This window comes from Bradysia coprophila (assembly GCF_014529535.1).
Source record: "Bradysia coprophila strain Holo2 chromosome IV unlocalized genomic scaffold, BU_Bcop_v1 contig_81, whole genome shotgun sequence".
Taxonomy (NCBI): domain Eukaryota; kingdom Metazoa; phylum Arthropoda; class Insecta; order Diptera; family Sciaridae; genus Bradysia; species Bradysia coprophila.
In genome coordinates, this window is record NW_023503375.1 from 1,169,219 (window position 1) to 1,187,653 (window position 18,435).

At 36.5% G+C, this 18,435-nt stretch overlaps 1 long non-coding RNA gene across 1 annotated transcript; it reads left to right on the top strand.

The window, feature by feature from the left end:
• Positions 1 to 5,675: 5,675 nt before the first annotated feature.
• On the top strand, positions 5,676 to 16,038 carry LOC119072229. Its single transcript, XR_005086818.1, has 3 exons — positions 5,676 to 5,958; positions 10,544 to 10,549; positions 16,025 to 16,038. It is a non-coding gene; the product is annotated as an uncharacterized LOC119072229 (long non-coding RNA).
• Positions 16,039 to 18,435: the final 2,397 nt, after the last annotated feature.

Consider the following 18,435-nt stretch of genomic DNA (forward strand, 5'->3'; position numbering starts at 1 on the left):
ATTGGTTAATTGAATTATGTTATAGTATTTTCGACACATTTTAAGACATCAAAACAATAGATTTAATTAAATATTTCACACATAAAGTGTCACTGGATGAAGCAAGCAAGCAAGTACGATTGTCATGTTTAAAAAGAAAAGAGAAAAATGACATTTTTGTCAATGGTGTGTGAAAGATAATTTTTCATTAAATTTCGCCTCATAAATATGATTATTACTTACCAATGGGACTAATAAAATCGGCTACGCCTCGATTGGTAAACTAAACACACAATAAGTACCATTTCCATCATTTGCCCCATTGCCAAGTAAGGTATTTTATCTACCTAGGTGAAATAATAGCAGTGAAAAAGTGCTATTATTTCGCCGTCGGTAGATAATATATATTATCGCAGTAGGAAACATCTCTTTTTCTAGTGATATAATTTTGCTTGCAAAACCTTTAGCTCGCTAGGGTAAATTTATTTACTCTTATGTACGTCGTGTATATAGCACACAATACACACACACCGTATGCGCAAGATCTCGTATACGTACACGTCTCTTATATACAGCCTTATATCAGTAATGTACTATTATTCAAAAACTTGATGTAAAGTTTTGGGTCAGTGCAGTAAAGTTAACATTATCTCACGTTTTTGAATAATAGTACATTACTATACCAGTGAAGCCCTCAGATACTTTTATTCATCGTGATACGAGATATCAGATTATTTCACGTGTAAAGTACAAGTAAGGCCACTAACGTGGCACTCCCGTTTCTCAATTTTATATCGATCTGTATAGTCTTATGAATATTTGAATTGTTGTAAGGGGTTGTGGGCAAACAAACCCTATTTTGGATCAGCCGTAGATAAATAAGATAATATTTGAAAAATATTTACAAGATTCATTTTCGATTTTCTGCCAGCTTGATTTGTGACAATTCATCAGATTATACAATCCTAAAAAGATTTTAATTCATTGGAAATTACAATTGACGATTTCATAGTATAGACCGAGGGAGACGTTTGGGGCTGTTTTCAAAGAAAAGCATCGGATATCCTACTGCTGAATCCTAAAAAAATGGTCTTGAAGGTCTTATCGGCTAAGCTGTGGAAGGCCGTTTTCGAAAATAGGCCTTGCAGGTCTTGTCGACTGACTTCTGGGAGACCGTTTTCGAAAATAGGCCTTGTAGGTCTTGTCGACTGACTCCTGGGAGACCGTTTTCGAAAATTGGCCTCGTAGGTCCTGTTGACTAACATCTGAACAGCTATTTTCGAAAATTGGCCTCGTATGTTTTGTTGACTGACTCCTGGGAGGCCGCTTTCGAAAATAGACCTTGTAGGTCTTGTCGACTGATTCCTGGGAGACCGTTTTCGAAAATTGGCCTTGTAGGTCATGTTGACTGACCTCTGGGAAGCTGTTTTCGAAAATTGGCCTCGTAGGTCTAGTAGACTTACTCCTGAGAAGCCGTTTTTGAAAAATGGCCTCTGACGTCCTGCCACCAGACCCCTGGGAGGCCACTTCTGAAAAATGGCCTCCGACGTCCTGCCATCAGACCATTGGGAGGCCACTTTTGAAAAATGGCCTCCGACGTCCTGCCGGCAGACCCCTGGGAGGCCACTTTTGAAAAATGACCTCCGACGTCCTGCCGGCAGACCCCTGCGAGGCCGCTTTTGAGGCCTGCGGACAAACAAACTAAAAAAATATTTTTTGGACCAGGCCCAGACACATAATAGATAATAGATAATAGAAAATATATATCTGATAGATGGATAGATAGATAGATATATGGATAGATATATAGATAGATAGATAGATAGATAGATAGATAGATAGATAAGTAGATAGATAATAGGATAGTTAATCGTAAGATAGATAATAGTTAGATAGATAGATACATAATACATAAACAGGTAGTAGATAGATTGTATTGATAGTATAATGTTGGGCTGCGGACAAACAAACGCAATTTTTTTTTGAAGACCCGTTTCTCTATCGAGAAACGGGAATAACGTTCTACTTTACGAGTGAGTGAAAAGGTTTTCACTAGCGAGGGAATAGCCACATTACCTCACTAGTAAAGTGAAATACCTTACTTACCAATGTGATAAATGATGGAATTGGTGCTTCTTGTGTAAAATTTGCCGATCGAGGCGTAGCCGAGGTCGGTAAACACACAAGAAGTACCAATTCCATCATTTATCCCATTGGAAAGTAATGTACTATTACTTCATTCGTTCTAACAGTTTTGTTTCTTTTTTAGCACACCATTATCTGTGATGACTGACATTATTTTGTCGTCCTTCTGGCTGACAAAATAACTGTTCGTTTCTAAAAGGTATTTTTTTTTGATGCCTCTATTAAATTGTGAAACCATTGGCGTCTTACTAGGAATGGTTTCAAAAACACGATAGTGATAATCGCACCAGAATATTTTTTTTTGTACCGGCGGCACTGACTGTTCATCATAAATTTGTGATGGGAAAAGATTGCGAAAAATAAACTCATTAATAATTGTGAGATAAATTTCGTGATAATCGTTACAGCTTCACACAAAAAAACGTAATACATTTTTAAATTATGAAAAGAGCCTTCACTTTCGCCTCGGCAAATATAAATATCTGCTATATGTTTGGCACGGAAATATTAATATACATACATATACCAGCCGTAGATATCACACCCGCCGCACCGTTCCTCCCGCTTTAAAAGGAAAACGGTTTTGCATGGAGGAGAACGAGAATAATGAATAAAATATACATTTCATGTACACATATTAAGTATTATATAGGAGTAAAGCGCGCGCTGTAACAATTTCAGAATGATAAAGTAAATCTCTCTACAATATAAGCCATCCTTAACACCATCAAGTGTATACATATTTAAGTATATGGAAACAGTAGACATATTATCTTCCATTTCTTGTATGAAAGAGGGAAAAAAAACCTCATGAACTTGTTTATGTACATTTTATAAAAACGATTTTCCACTATAAGACTCTGCACAATGGCGCTATAATATTATACCAAGCAAACCCACACACACACATACATACAACACACAGCATACGAATTATAATATAAATTTTCACAGAATTTTCCATCACCCAAAATGCGGGCAATGTTTTTTTAACTAAAATATTTAAAGACGTAAATTTGTTATTTTCAATTAAGCAAAAGGAAAAAAAAGAAGAGAAAAATTCTACGAAACCGTCTATCATACGTTACAACAACAGCGAACATGTAGAATCTGCCATATATATACAATTATACATACATCTCTCTCCTCTATCTTTAAGATACAAAATAACATAAAAGTTACTTAAAATGAAAAATATTCCATCGTTGGAAAAATGGTGTGTAAAAACATGAAAAGAATGCCTTTTTAAAAACGTTTGACATTGCTTAATGGAGGGATTTCGATTTTTTCTCGTTTCTTTCTTATGGTTTTTTTTTTTTAACCGCTGCTGGGTGCAGGCAGTGATTATAAAAGAAAAGAAAATCTTTTGGGAAAGTTTGGCTTTTGATTAAAAACTAATTAATAATAAACTTTTTTCTCAATATTATTCTTCATGAATACACAGCCACACACACAAGAAAGGACATTAATCACAAGGTCATTGTTTGCGTTAAGCTCAATTCTTTGTCATATCTCGTTTTTGTAATTTCAGAATAATAGGCGATATTGTCGAGTCGATTGAATAACAATTTCATAGACACAATTTGTCTAATATAAAAACGTTACAAATACAGTGCCGCCATGAGGGGTCTGGCCTCCTTGACACAAAAATGTGGAAACTCTTTTGCATTAAAGAATTCGATTCTTTTTCGAAAATTTCGCGCTTCAAAATAGGAAATTGCTCCATAGGCATGTTTCCGTTTGAAGTGATGGTACATACTGTCATTGTCTCTTTTCGTGTTCGTCTGTATCTTGCAAATAGTGAATCACGTACCTAATTCCGAATTTACATTTTGACGAAATTTGTTTCAGCTGATTCACTCATACAAACAAAACTGTCTATGCATGTTTGTTAGGGTGGTTTTTTTGCAAAAATTGTAAAGCTTCGTGGATTGCATGGTAAAATAAATATTTTGGCACTAAAAAAACGTCGAAGCCGCGAGGATTTAATTTTTTAAATTTTTTTGGGCTGGCGCAAATTCATCAAAGTTTCGTCAATTTGGTTTAAACTTTGATTTTTTTCGTAAGGGGCCGTCCATAAAGGACGTCCGCGTTTTCTACTGGATTTTCGATACCCCCTCCCCCCTTGTCACACTAATGTCCGTTTTCGAATACATCCCCCCCGGAGGACGTCCACTTTTAGTTAAAAACGAATTTTCTTAATTCGAAAAATATGAAGTAAAACTTCACTTCGATTATCCTTTGTTCAACCTAACAAGTATTTGTTTAAATTAACAAAATTGTAATTATGCAAAAATCTGCGTTATTGACGCCTGGAAATATTTGCTGGAATGATGGATAATTATTTTGATTATCGATAGTTACCATACCATACCTACCACACTTCAATACTGGACAAAAGAAGGTATTCCCTACCATCAAACCTCCCACTTAGAAGCACGATTTTCGTAACTTTAACATAAATGTGTCACGCATTACACTCCAAATTAAATCGCAATTTCGTTTCAACTGGTTTGATTTTCTTTAAGTTATATTCGGAGAAGAGACGTACTGCAGCCGTGCATCGGAGTCGCAGTGATGATGGAAAAACTGTCGGTTTCTCACACAAAGTTGCTCCTCCGTCACATCAAATAACACCTTTGCTAAACTCATTTAATTGCACCGATGCGCCGATGCACTGAATTTTTTTTAAGTAATGAAACTATACAGAAACTTCAAGAAATAAAGTGGACGTCCGGATTTCGTTATACCCCCCTCCCCCCTGGTCACAACGAGTCCGTTTTTAGCCAACACCCCCTCCCCCCCTAAGCGCGGACGTCCTTTATGGACGGCCCCTAACCAAAAACGATCAGCAAAACGGTAGATGTATTTTTCTAACACGTCTTTGTGGCTAAGAAAATTTATGCTGCAAGATGGTAAAAATTGGTGTCGTTGTTCCCAGGATATGACAAAAAAAGTGATATTTTTAGGCGACGAGAACAGGTTTTCGAGTGTGGTGTGTTGTTGACGGGTTGACGAACACTGGTAATTGCATTGAATGATAGTTTACAATCATACCTATCAGGGAAAAAAAAAGTTTGTGAAAATTGGTTCAGTTTAGCCGGAGATATTGCCCAAGAACTGGGCTAAAATCTGGCTACTCGTCCGTAGAATGACTGATGACCATTTTCTTTGCTAATAAATTACGAAAAAATACAAAAATTCTATATTCTCTTCACAAGTGACCAAGTGTAGCTCCAGTTTGTAAACAATTCTAAGGAGCTACTTTAGTGATCGAACTTCCGATTAAAACTCCCTTTATTCGAATGTTGTGCACTCAGACTATTCCTTTTTCTGACAATATATCGTATTTATAGTCCGAAACGCGATTTGACTTCATTTCTAAATCGAAGATTTTGGCGTGCGCACTATACGAATGACCCCTTAAGTATCTTCTTATTCTTCTTCTTAATCAGCCCGTTGATATCCACTGCTACTGATATCCCCTTTTGTCTTTCATTCTGAACGATCCATTGCCATTTGCTGCCAGTTTGTCCCCACCATTCGCCCATTGGTCGTGTCATTGGTGGTCTCTAATTCATTATGGCTTTGATCCAACATTCGTCTGTCATTCTCGCAATGTGTCCTGCCCAATTCCACTTCAGAGATGCTATCCTTTCCATCACATCTACGACTTTCGTTTGTTGCCGAATCCACTTATTCGTCATTTTATCTCTAAACGAAATCCCAAGCATACTTCGTTCCATTGCTCTTTGTGCTACTCTGAGATTGTTCTCGGATGCTTTCGTTAGTGTTAACAACTTTTCTTTTCAGACTGTTGTTCATTTTGCTTAAGTATGCTAAAAGTTAACTGAATCGTAAAATTAAGAATGCGTCCGGCAATTTACACAATTTTCTAGCTTCTCTTTTGAACATAATTATCTATTAAATACTTCAAAGCTAAGCATCGTAAACTCAAAAATGATTACAGAACAACGATAGTTCTAATCGTCGCTTAAATTATAATAAATTAGTAGCTTTAAATGCCGCATTGCTCGTTAGTTATTTATCAACAGCGAAATATAATCTATTTTCCCCAACAATTGCGGACGGGGAACAAAACCAGCCATATCGTTCTATAAATATCGTTCGTGTGCTATTTTAACCTGAGGGTTTCCATACTCTTTGTGCCTAATACACATACAATAAAATTTAGTTTACAAAATAGAAATTAATGACGTGATTAGTTTTGTGGATATTAAATAAATAGCCCGTGGAATGCCTTCATGTATAGTGACGTTCGGATATGCGGGATAGAACCTATTTGCCAGAACACATTTTTTGGGGATAGGTACCTATTTTGATGCAATTTTGCTTATAAAATGTGAGTTATGATGATGGTTTGCGGGCCACTGTGTACGTACACCACGCTATACACTCAAAATTAGTGAAACTATAAAATTTTGACTTTGATTGAACCGGATATATTCGATTGTAAAACAAATGTGAACAAATATTAGTCGAAAGTAGAGGTGTGCGCCGATCTTAAAATAATCGGCGGCGGTGCGCCGACTGGTAAGGGATCGGCGGTGGCGCGCCGAGAGAAATTTATAGTCGGCGGCGGTGCGCCGATCGGCGCTGAATTCTTACTATCTTGCGATCTGAAGTATCAACAACTTATACAAGGGGAATCAACCGAGACATATCTCACCTTTTATATTTTGAATGTACAATCACTGACCTTTTATTTTAAAAACATCTGATTTAATGAATCCACGAATGATTAGTGAGTTTGCGTAAATGACATATAAGCGAGAAGGCTGCAAAGCGCAACCAGTAAAAAACGATCTTTTCAAAAACAAGTATTTACAATAAATAAAAATCATCAACTCTGTTACGCCCCAAAGTCCCCAAAATGCAACTAGCGTTTCTCCGTTGAATTGCAATAGAAATCTTTTGTATTTGGTAATCCATGGAGCGTTGTTCGCCAGAAGCTTTTCTCATTAATGAACAAAATTTCTTAATTAATGTACTTGTTTCGGGACCCATGCAACCTAGTGATTCAAGAGCAATAGGTGTAAATAAAAATTTTTCTTTTAAACGTATGTAATAATTATGCTTGAATCTTTCAGCATTATCTGCAATTGATCCAGATTTTTTGGATGATTGATTTATCTAATTTATCTAATGGTTACATCGCACAAAATCCCAACGTCCGGTCTTTTACCGTCATCTCTAGAAATGCCCGGAGGTTGTAACAGATTGAGCATGAGAAAAGATTTTATTAACTTCATCATGTCCTGGAATCCATCGTCCGCTTTTTTGCAAGATAAACCGTGTAAGCCATCCTTCATAACCTATAAGCTATAAGTCAACTTACAAGTTGGAAATTTTAAGTCACATCATCATACTAGATGTTCTGCAGGTTTGTTATTTCCAACTTATAATTTATATGTCATTTACGCAAACTCACTACTATTATCTTTCGATTTATGCAATAACCGTTCCCGTTGTCTTTAGTCCATCTTCTATGTAAGAGTGAGTTCGTAGTAGAAGGTTTTCGCAAATAAGAGATTTAGATAAACTTAAATTTATAAGTAATAAGTGTATTAGCTGAGCAGCATAAAGAAACCTGACTTATAAATTAAGAGAGATAAACATTTGCTCAAACCTTGTACTCAAGCACACACTTTTGTATAGATATTTCAATTTAACTTTATATTACCGCCCATTAAAATGGTTGAAAGCAGTACACGTACAAAATTTCGGCGCGACGAAAATACAATCGGCGGCGGCGGCGGCGTGAGCTATTGTTTTTCGGCGGCGGCGCGCCGAAAATTTAGCAAAAAATCGGCGGCGCGCCGGCGTAAAATCGGCGGTGCACACCTCTAGTCGAAAGTACCATTATCGTTGAAATGGAGATAAAAAATTCCGAACGATTTAATTGGATTTGCTCAATGGCAAAACGAACAAATTGGAAATTTTCTGTGTTTGGCTGTGATCTGAAAAATTTAGAAATTTCGTTTCACAGACAAGTTCTAGTTTTATGTATTGTACTGGCACCGATATAGTTTGCCGATCAACATGACTATAATCTTGGAATTATAGTCGACATTCTTGTCAATACCATAATATCGTTTTCTCAACTCCGTGACGAAAAGTAAAACTTTCGTTGCCGTTATTGAGAAAAACAACTCGTTGATAAATGTTTTTAGGCACACGATGTGTATTGTCACACTCGGCCTGCGGCCTCGACCTCGAGTGACATTCTACACATCTAGTGACATTCTACACATCTAGTGACATTCTACACATCTAGTGACATTCTACACATCTAGTGACATTCTACACATCTAGTGACATTCTACACATCTAGTGCCTACAAAAGCATTTATCACTCGGTTGTATAAATTACTATATTACGGTAGACTCGATAACGGTTAGCGTTATTATGATACAGACGTATATTAAAAAGGCCGATGCTAATCGCACCCGGGTGCGAATAGCCGAACAACACAGCGGATGCTATTCGCACCGGGTGCAATTAGCCAAACAACACAGCAGATGCTATTCGCACCTGGGTGCGATTAGCCACGCAACACAGCAGATGCTATTCGCACCCGAATCAGGGCAACCGAACTTTTTTATTGGCGCGCCAAAAAAAAGTTCGGTTGCCCTGATTCGGGTGCGAATAACATCTGCTGTGTTGCGTGGCTAATCTCTATTTCAAATAATTGGATTCGTGGTTATATTTTCAATACAAAAGTCGCCTTCTTGACGGAACTAATATTACTAAACTTATATAGTTCATACAAATCCATCCAATCACTGGAAATTCGAAAGTAGTTCTTAAATGGAAATTCTTGTGAAAATTTGATCACAGAATTTCATCGCTTTATCACGATTTGTATCTTACTACGATCAAAATAGTCGTGTAGTAGCCTACATGTGTGGAATGGCATGAAATCTATCTAAAACTGAATCGAGGTGACAAATTGTTTTTCAAAAACTGTGAATCGAAATAATCCTGAGTGAGTTTTAAGTCTAAGTTTATATGTAATTATATCAGTAAATCATTTAAGTTGTCAGAGAATTCTTCAAGTGACAGTAAAATGTAGTAAGTTTGATTCGATAAGTAACTATTCTTTTTTTTTGGATACTTGACTTTACTAATTTTCTTGCGATGAGGTGTTCATACTTATAACTTCATAGGCTTATTGGGAAATGCGTTAGTGGCCAATGTAAAACCAAAAGAGCAATAAGACTTTATGAAATTTTTCGTCTGTAAAAAATTAAAAAAAAAACAAATCGTACGAGGAACATTCAGTTGAGTCGACTTTGGACATTTTAGCCGAGGAGAAACCACTGAAATGAGTTGTAAGAGTTAAAACGAGTTGTAGAACTCTCTAAAACTCCTACCTCCAAACAAAATGTAAGAGTTATGAGAGTTAAAAAGAGATAAAAAGGAGTTTCAGGTCTATTGCTTAACATTAACATTAGCCGATACTAAAAAAAGTTGCTTGCATGCAATGCACACACTCATTCAAATAATAGAGTTACAACTATGCCACAGAACTTGCGATTTTATTGCAGAATTTACCATTCTAATGATTTTGCGATATTTCGTCGCCAGTTTCATAATATGTACTTTTCTTCCTGTAGTACCAAAACCGTCACATTCACTCACCAAATTTAGTACCGAAAGAGCAACATTCTCCCCTACTATTTTCTCTCAATTTTCATTCCCGCTTATGTCATTTTCGATCCTATCTTTATTCTTTCCCAAATGTGTCAAGTTGTTGTATGTACGCGAATGTAATGTTTTTAGTGTTTTGTGACAATGCATTCATAAGGATTGCTTTCAGCATTCATACGGACTGCTTTCGGCATTCATTCGGATGTCTTTCGGCATTCCTACAGATTGCTTATTTTTCGACATTTGTGAGAATACATGCACACGGAACGGACTCCTTTAGGCATTCATACGGATTACTTTCGGCATTAATATGGAATGCTTTTGCACCGGTATGTTGTTCAGTTTTGTTGTTATGTTTTGTTCGGAATGTGACTTTGGTACTCCAGGAAGAAAAATAGTATACAAACCACGGATCAAAAAGGTGTGTTTTAGACCCAGGTGGTGAAAACGTCCAGGGATGGAGCGACGCGAAGCGGACTTTTTGATCCTTGGTATGTAACATACTATTTTGTCGAAAAACAGGGCTATTTTCATTATTTGGGAATACGTAAAATGCGAAATTGAAATTCCCTATTTGCGCCCCCTCCCAGATTTGATCAAAAGTTTCTGAAAATTGTATTTAATTTCATAGAAGTTATGAAATATGATAGTAAACAAAAACAGCTTTCATCTGATATTTAGATATTCAATTTATGACAAATATGTCTTAAAAATTCAGTATATATCATACAAATATAACATTAGAAAAACGTATTTTCGGTGAAAATGTACTACGTAGGGTTCGAATAGCATCTGTTGTGTTATTCGGCTAATCGCACCCGGGTGCGAATAGCATTGGTTGTGTTGTCTGGCTAATCGCATCCGGGTGCGAATAGTGTCAGCTGTGTTGTCTGGCTAATCGCACCCGGGTGCGAATAACATCTGCTGTGTTGTTTGGCTAATTGCACCCGGGTGCGATTAGTCACTTCGTATTAAAAATGGGAACCTGACTCTACATCAGCAAAATTGTATTGCACATGACGTTTTGAATGCACTAATGTTAAAAACTTTTGACATTGACATTACATTGGTCCATTGTATAGATAAAATATCGTATGGGAAACCGGGGCTGGCCTGTAGAGACGCCACAGTTTTTTTGGATACTTTATTCTTTTACGAAATGTGCTATAAATGTAATAGAATTACTGTAAAGCCTGCGTAAGTCCACCGGAAAATTCGGTCAAGTTACTCGGGTTACACAAATTTACCTTTCACTGACAGACAATCTTTCCCCAGGTAATGTAATTTCTCATACAAAAATAGCATTACCTGTCACAGATAATGTGATTTTTATATGAAAAATTACATTACCTGGGGACAGAACTGTCAACTTTTTTCTGTGTTCCATTTCTCGTTTCTTTTGTATAAGTTAATTTCTCGCTTAAAAAACGCACTTTATTTGACCACAAACCTCGGCTTCGCCTCGAACCATTCACCATTTCTCGAACATATAATATCCTTTAAAGCTCTTGTAGTATAAATAAGGATAATTCTACCACTTTACAAAAAAAAAACAGAAAATTTATTGGGACAGAGAAAAGTGGTCAACTTACAGAGAGTGATCAACTTACGCAGGTTTTACAGTATACGAAAATCTAATACCTTTCCACCAAACAGCATTTCCCTATAACAAAATGACCAAATGAGTTCATTAGAGTCACGATTCGTGAATAGATCTTAAATTCCATTCCGAGTGGCGACATTTCTTTACGGTCAATATCGTCAGGAACGTCGTTTTTTAGAGGATATGTCGTTACTGACGATATTGACCGTGCAGAAATGTCTCGCCACTGTTCCATTCGTCTGATTATTCGCTCAACCTCGGTACCTGAAAAGACCTCTGACCTCAACTCTCGTGTCATTCACTTCACTTCGGTACATGAATAGACCTTGGACTGAAGCAGACATGAACTGGATACCAACAGACGCGTTAGACGAAAATTCGGAAGTAACGTAAAGTCAAAAAGGCCAAAGGTGCACCTGAGTCATGGGCCCACATGGCCAGGCTCCACCTCGACTGAAGCTCTTACATTACTAAATTCTACCCCAACTACAATTACACGATTACACTCAATGTGATATACAAAAGTCGATGAGAGGAAGCCACAAGACCAAACAAAAAATCGAACGCATCCACAGATTCCACAAAATTCAGCTTTCCTAAAATCTTCTCTCTTGTCGTCCTGTCATTTAAGCATAATGTTGAACACCATGTTATTCGTCGTGCAAATACTTTTGCAGTTTATACCCAGCAGAAGCGAACAAAAAAGTGTAAACGAAAACTCTTCGTAAAAGTGTAGTAGAGATTAACATAATTCTGAATCGTAAGTGAAAATGAAGAACATTCAAATTTACTATCCTACCGTTGTACCTATGTGTGTTAGGTATCTTCCCATTAAAGTGCTTAGGACAAATGGAATAAATTAACCGCACATAATGTCTCACCATTACTGTATATGCTTATAGTTAAACAAGTGGAAAACCAGACAGGATAAAAATGGATACGATCTCCAGACGAAGCAAAAGGTAATCTTTGCTGTATGTATATGCGTTTTCCACATCACAATTTTTCAGTGTAGCATACTCCATAACCCATTTAAATAACCCTCAGCGCATACATATTGAAAGGTATGTCTCTGTACATACCAACAATTATTCAACCGATTTCTAATTCCATTTGGCAGGATGTTTGACATTTCTGTATTGTTGTGCCATATATAGACCCCGACATAATGCAAATACAGTTATGTGACAGGAATTTAATTAAACTGTCTCGAAACTGGCTGGATAGTGCGATACGCTATAATAGAAATAGTTTTTTTTTCGCCGTCGTTGTAGTTTCGTTGTTGATATCTCCTTCAGAAGATAATTAAAAATAAATAAATGAAGTGAAAACTTTGTGAATTTCATGATTTCTTTTGTTATTTTAATTAAAGTGATAGGATATGATCCAGGCGGGAAGTGGAAACATTATTACGAGTTAAGACTGACAGTCGGTTAAAGAATGAGTCATACAAACTTGCCTGCAAATAGAGAGAAATACAGTTTCATTTGCTAAAGAAATAAGTTCCTGCCTGTCGCCAGGTTTGAAGATTTTATGTTGACTGTAGAGAAATAATAAGTTTAACGCCTGTGGCGAAATAGAACGTGCATAAGAATGATATCTAGACTATATGCGAGGGAGTCAGCCCAATTTTGTACTCTATAGTGTAAGGAATACGTTCTCCCATTATTCATTGGTCAGGCGCGTCACCATCGGTCAGCAGTGAGGTATGATTTCTTATTTTCACAAGTTGGTACACATGCTTTCTTACGTTATATCCTATGCTTCCACATACATAATAAACACATAGTAAGCTCTCCCATACAGGCGTCTGTATGTCATACGCGTTCTATCACAGGCGTACCAAGTTATCATTTCTCTGCAGATTTTTCCGCTTAGAGAGATTATATGGCGACGTCGAACCCCAGCTTTGTCATCTATCTGCTTCCGCTAGTTGTCATTTACTCTAGCTAATAAAGCGACGTGAAGGGGACTTAACGAAACAAAAGACTAATTTGAATCTCTTTAGCGTTTCTATGTGTAGCTACAGCTACTTTTAATGAGAAATTGTTTGGAGAATCTGCCGCCTAAAATTGATCAAGTCAATTTAATCTATGGCTATGTCATCTGTCATCTGTTACCGACAACAAAAACGAAAATAAATAATGACGGTTAAGTTAGCCCAAAGATTTTTCCCAAAAAATGTAGTGTGATGTCATAAGACACATATGACATGACAAATCTGTTAGTAAAGTGACACAAGTTGATGTCATATGACGTCAGAAAACGTATGTGACATCACTTTCAACTTTCTCAGAAATCGTCCATACGGTCGTATGGGATTCTGAGAAAACTTTCTGAGAAATGTTCTGTACGGTCGTATAGGATTCTGAGAAATCGTCCACACGGTCGTATAGGATTCTGAGAAAACTTTCTGAGTAATCGTCTATACGGTCGTATGGGATTCTCAGAAATCTACAAAATTTTGGAATATCTACAGTCGTTTGGGAATTGGCATAGAGACAGACCCGGATTAAATCCTGTGGTTATGAAAAAATTCGCGAATATTGGCGATGGAAATTTAAACGGAGATGGAATAATGGTACTAAGAGAATTGCAAGCTTAAATTGGCAACAAGTGGCAACGGCCTACGTCCAGCAGTGAATAGAAACAGGCTGAAAAAGAAGAAGAAAAAGAAGCTGCACTTTAAAGATGCTATTCTTTCCATGACATCAACGACTTTCGTTTGCTGTCTAATCCATTGATTTTTCATTCTATCTCTGAGTGTAATTCCAGGCATACTCCGTTTTATGGCTCTTTGTGCCACTTTTAATTTATTTTCGGAAGCTTTCGTTAACGTTAACGTTTCCGCTCCCCATGTGAGCACGGGAAGGACACACGTATCGAACATGTATAGTTTCAATTGTATAGTTTCATAGCTGCCCTATCCTATCTACCTCTGTTCAAATTCCCAAACGACCGTTGATATCCCAAAGTTTTATAGATTTCTCAGAATCCCATACGACCGTACAGAAGAAGATTTCACAGAAAGTTTTCTCAGAATCCAATACGACCGTACGGACGATTTCTCAGAAAGTTTTCTCAGAATCCTATACGACCGTACAGAAGATTTCACAGAAAGTTTTCTCAGAATCCCATACGACCGTACAGAAGATTTCTCAGAAAGTTTTCTCAGAATCCCATACGACCGTATGGACGATTTCTTAGAAAGTTTAGCAGATTTCTCAGAAAGTTGAAAGTGATGTCACATACGTTTTCTGACGTCATATGACATCAACCTGTGTCACTTTACTAACAGATTTGTCATGTCATGAGAAAAGTCTTTGGGCTAACTTAACCATCATAAATGAAGCTCTGTATAGCTTGATGATTATATAGAAATGTTTATGTTACAACAAATGAAGTAAAAGATTTTGTATCAATTCGTTGAAAATACACGCATACACCAAAAGAAGTAAAAGAATCGCCGGATTATTCTCTTTGTCTCAAAGATAAAATTAAAGATAAAATTCGCAATTTTATGTCAAGTAAGTGAAGCAGTCCGGCTCAATAGGATGAATTTTAATTAACTTTTCATTTATTCAGTACCGTCGAATCTGTAAAAATAGTTTCTGCCGTTTGAAGTGTACATATTATAGGATGGCTTTAGCTTTATTCAGACATCTTGATAGTGGACAGTTTGTGCAAATGACGGATAAGTTATAAGTCAACTTATAAGGTGGAAATTATAAGTTCATACAAGATGTAATAACTTATAACTTATACGTCATTTGCGCAAACTGTCCAGTCCCTGAGGCTAAACCTAGGGAAGGTAGTGAATTTATTATATGACTTTCAGCGGAATTCATTTTAATATCCAAAATCTCCAGAGTAATGACTTCCATAGACGTTTTCTTACACGCATCGATACACGAAATTTTACTACGTATATCCTTGAGACAGACAGACCCACAAGACAGAGAGTATTGAAGTTCATAAATAATTTCTTCCATGTCGAACATTCAGAATATGTTGATATGGATGGATCGATATTAATTGCTCCAGCTGTCTGTGGGAAAGTTTGCCCCATTCGGCCGTATTCAGTTCATTTGCTTTCTGCTATTGATTGATGAATTTATTGTAATATGTTAGTGGATCCGTCATATAGAGAGCGAGAAATTATAAATGCACGAGCACTGAATAGGATTCGTTGAAATTTTAGACCGAGCAGAGCTGGTTGCATTAGTAATATATGCATTTCATGGCATCGTGGCATTGTTAAATTTGCAGTTAATATTTTGCCCCAACATGTACATATTCGTTAATCGCTTTAATTAGATGGGTATATCACTGATTTTAGATGCACCCGAGATGTCTTATAAATTCATATCTATTCACGTTTAAAGTGGATTAAAGGCATTCCCAGCATTCCCATTCGTTCAGATACATAAGATTATTTCGAGTTTTGTGGTAATTAAATATTCTAAACTGAAATGCATATAGCGGAAAATATTTCAGATTATAATTCATATCAACTTGCATATTAACATTTCCACATTTATCTTGTTAGCGATACGTTTACCTATAAAACCCTATACGAAATGTGTGTACATACTATATTGCTATACACACACATAAACCAGCATCGCTAAGTTTTGCGTTTATTTCCACCTAATTTTGGTTTTAAAAGCAAATACTGTGAACTCAGCATACAAGAACATGAACATTATGGAAAGCAAACTCTGTACACAGCTAAAATGCGGCAACCGAACCCGTTTTATAAATATACACTACACTATTCTTGGAACATTTAAGACCTTTCAGACATAATAACCATCAACTCTACACATTAATTAGAGTAAAAGTTTTCTTATTATGTACATTGTGCTAAATGTAAAGAATCCGAATGGGTAACATTTTGTGATTCCTACGTATTAGTAGCGAAACGGGGAGGTGTGTATATATACTACACAGAACACGGTAAGATTTCCGTCAGACCAAATAAATGTATATCAACCATAAGCATTTCTTACGGTTGATATTTGAATGCGAATGTAGTGTTCCAATTAAGACACTTTCGGGTAGAGAGTTTGTTTTTACAACTTTTTCACATACAATTTCTGGATTGATAAGAGAATTGCGTGCACCTGCTGAGCAAGTGCTTTCTAATTATAATTAAAACTCTGGATTTTCCTTACATTTTGCATATAAAACTGAATTCGATTGTTCAAATGCTGTTTAGTGGTTGCAGTGTATTGAAAGTTGAAAAGAAATGTGGACGATATTTGCGAAAATGTTGGAGCACCACATGAATTCATTGAATTTGTTAGAGACTCCAACTTTTCCGAATCGTTTTTCGACTCTGAATGGTATAAGGAAATAAATCAACGGTGAGGATTGTTCTAAATAGTCATCTTTGCCTCATTAGGGCAAGCTATCGACTAGCCCTGAAAAATTCCCCTTTTCCATCACTCGTAACGAAAGATACTATTATGCGCCTCTGATATTGTTTCAAAGATGTCGACAAAAGGAGCGACGCCGGAACACCTAGCAGAACTAATGATGTCCAACAAGAAAATGATTTCAATGTTCAACGAATTTTCGCATGGTAATTTCAACGACGAAATGCTCAAGGATTTTTCATGCCTTTTAAAAGGATTTTCTTTATCGTTTTTGCCGGATTATTTAAGGATTTCCATCAATTTTTTAAGATTTTCTTTTAGGTTCTGAGAATTTTCCAGTGTTTCCAATCTAAAACAAGGCATCAGAACAGTCGGAGCGTTTGCTGCGACTTAGCCCCGTACGACCCGTAATCCTATTTCGTCCGTAACCATAATACGTCCGTAGCCCTAATACGCCTGGAACCCTAATACGTCTACAAGCCTCTAATGCGTCTGTTACCAAAATGCTAGTCAAGTTGGATATGATGAAATTTACTGAAAGTGTTCATTTTTAAAATTGCGCATAGCGCAATTACGAAAGCCCGTACGAAGTACCTCTCAAATAAAACCAACAATTTACGACATTATTTTAGAAACCCAAAATTTTTTGCAACTTTCCATTCGGTATTCAGTTACCTCTCAAATGAAACAAAAACTAGCAAAATCGGTTGAGATTTACTCGATTTATGTGCAAAAAACACTTAGGGCCGAGTAGCGGCCTCAGTCCAAAGACCTAATTCTAGAAATTTTTCCACAACACGCTATTTAGTGTGCAAGTACATATCAGATTTTACAAAAATTGGCGAAAACGGATAAATTTCACTTCATTTTTACCGATTTATATTGTTTTTAATAAAATCCAATATGGCCGTTGGCAGCCATTTTGTTAGGTAACTGGAAATAGTAATAACGCTTTGCATTCGTAAATACAAAAACAAAAATTCGTAAACAAAAAAAAACATGAAATTCGGTCAAAGTTTACTGAAGATATTGGCAAAAAACACCACGTTCACTGTACGGCCGAGTAGTCGGATATGAGCTCACTCCAAGGGACCTAGCTCACGCTCCAGTCAACCAAATTTCATCAACTTTTTTTTCCTGATTGGTACGTACATCATGGGCTTTAACTCACGAGTCGGTCATCCAATTTCCATGAATTTTTTTTGTCTATCAGCATTGTTAATACCTTTACGCATCATTAACAACTTTAGCGTTTGAATTTCCTGAGATATCTTCGAAAAACACTAAATCGCTTATGGGGCTCCATGTCCATTTGTCATGTCCATTTTTTTTATGTGTCTATGTGTTGATAGCAATTATAACGATTTAGTTTGTATGTAAACTGTGCAATCGGTAAAATTGTAAAAGAAAGCAATTTACTCATGCATATTATGCCAAAGCCAAATGAAATAGAGATATAACAAAATAGAATTTCGGGTATTTATTTACTATAAGTAAAGTACCACAAATTGTTATCATCTTTCCATAAATTGGAAGTGTTTAATTAGAAAAGTAAACACCGACTTCATCAGATGTGTTATTGGGGTATTAATGAGCAGAGACGTACTGGATGGGTTCAGTTTTGAGCATTTTACTTTTCAATAATTCATGCA